This window comes from Gavialis gangeticus, unplaced genomic scaffold, assembly GCF_001723915.1.
Source record: "Gavialis gangeticus isolate Ggan-Ray unplaced genomic scaffold, GavGan_comp1, whole genome shotgun sequence".
Taxonomy (NCBI): domain Eukaryota; kingdom Metazoa; phylum Chordata; order Crocodylia; family Gavialidae; genus Gavialis; species Gavialis gangeticus.
The window spans coordinates 29930497-29932654 of NW_017729004.1; the positions used below are offsets into that span (position 1 = coordinate 29930497).

The window sequence follows — 2158 nt, forward strand, 5'->3', positions numbered from 1 at the left end:
TTTTTTTTTTTTTTTTTTTTTTTTTTTTTTTTTTTAACCAGTGTAAGTCAACTCCATGTATGCATATCTGAGTTTTTATTAAAAACCTTCTCTCTGAAATCATCGTTTCACATGCAATGATGTTGACACATTACATGCCAAGATGTCAATCAAGCAGCAAAAAACACAAGCAGCGGCTCAAGTGCAATCTAAACAAATCAATAGGAAAAAATACAGGAAGAGACAAACCTTCAAAAAAAAACTTGGAACAAAAAAAGTATATTGTGTACACTGACAAAACTACTCTGCAAGTTTCAGCTTATTTTGTTTGTGATCTTCCATCCTCTGGCTCTACTTCAGGGGAAGGAAGTGTGCACTGTGTATAGCACTGAGTGGTTCATACCACACTTATTTCCCCTGAGGGTCCACTAACTTCATGATGCAGTAGTATGGAGGAAAGCCCTTTGACAGAAGTTGACATCATGTTAAGCAGCTGCTCCATCATCTCACTACTGATTTTGCTGCTCCTTCTACTGGTATCATCCTCCCTTGTGAAAGTCACTGACAATGCAATCTACTGATAATGTATCCTTCTCCATTCATCCTCCAGAAGCCAGCCCTGTAGTAGTTTATCTAAGCACCCCCCCACACACACACACTTTGCTTAAGGGCTCTGGCACCTCTCCTGGACAGAATGTGAAGAGGCACAGGGCTATGATTCTACAATAGGATTGTGTCCCTGAAAAGCAAAGAAACGGTGTATGTATTTTTCTGTAGACAAGTTCTCCTGGTTCATAAGCAACAAATATATAAGGCTATCTCAGAGAATGCTTTAAAGCTGATGTCAGTGGAAGAAAGTGCACCTGGCAAATACATATGTATAGACAAGTGCTTCTGGTGACTTTGTTCTCGTGTCTGCAAGGCAGGACACTGCTGTAGTCTAATTACTTATCCCTGCTTTCCATTTCACACTTCCCTCATCACACACAACTGAGGAACAGGAAAAATGGATTTTTTTAATTTTTTTTTCCTGAACTGAAACTCTGCAGGTAAAGGTTGCCTGACAGTACATGACAGCAGTAACGGGGTTAGGCAGAAAAAGGTAACGCCAGCTGCCTTAAGTGATCGTGTCTCCAACAACAAGCTTAGCTACACTCTACTCACCAAGTTGCAGAGAGTTTTCTCCACCCGTTGAAGTCCATGGAGTTTCCCAGGGTTGCTGTTAGTTCTAGGATGGCATCCAAGGCATAGTCTGTAAGCTGTATGGTGGGAAGCAGCAGTTAGGGTCTGTCCCTTGTCCATTCCATGCTGTATCTGCTCTTCTGTCTTCACCAAAAGTACCTCCAAAGTGAAAGGGTGCACCATTGCATGTAGGCAAAGCATCATCAAACAGGTGAGCTCTTGGCAATTAGCTGGGTGTACGGCACTGTGATCTGTGGCCACATCTTATAGTCCTTGCAGATCCAATTTTCACCCTGAAATGAGAGCCTATTTAACCCCTTTTCATGCCAGCCTCCCAAATATATCACCATAGAGCTGTTGATTACTGAGGTATTTCCCCAAATTGTTGACCCAGCTTTACCAGTTGTTGTCCAGCTAAGGAAGAAGATTTTTTGGATGGCATCTTTGTTGTGGAACACAGCAGAAGCAAAGAAGGTAAAAGCAAGGTTGAGATGCTGAGCATGTTATATCAAGTCCAGAATAAGGGAGTGCATTGCGGGGCAGAATTGGAGGGCAAACAGCATGCAGTTGTGATGATGGTTATGTGTCCGAGCTAAAACAAAACCAAAGCTCAAACCTCTACCCTCAACCATGCTTACTATTCTGGGTTTAAAGCTCAGAGAAAATTAAATAACTGTGTATCAAGAACTGAGTGCTTTCCCTGTAACATAGGGGGCAAAATCCATTGTTTTAAAGAGATGTTGGACATCTTAATGTAAAGGCAACCCTCTGAGAAACAGTCAAGTGCAGGGGCTCAAAGCTTATCCAGAATTCACTTTCCTAAAGTTTCAAAAGACCTGTGCCAGTTGGACTTGAGGAAGACTTCTATCTATTGACTAACTGATACTTTTGCAAAAAGATTATACCACATGTAGCAGACTCTTGCTTTCATCTGCCAGCTTTATATTTGTGCATGATGTGGTAACTGGACATCTGTTCTGAAATCCCTATAGAAACT

The 2158-nt window shown here is 41.6% G+C and overlaps 1 long non-coding RNA gene across 1 annotated transcript in view; it reads right to left on the minus strand.

Moving 5' to 3' along the window:
• LOC109291267 overlaps positions 1-1550 on the minus strand; it is a 9470-nt gene extending 7920 nt beyond the window's left edge. The window contains exon 1 of the long non-coding RNA XR_002095794.1: positions 1144-1550. This is a non-coding gene — a long non-coding RNA (uncharacterized LOC109291267). The remainder of the gene's footprint in view (positions 1-1143) is intronic.
• Between the last annotated feature and the right edge of the window lie 608 nt (positions 1551-2158).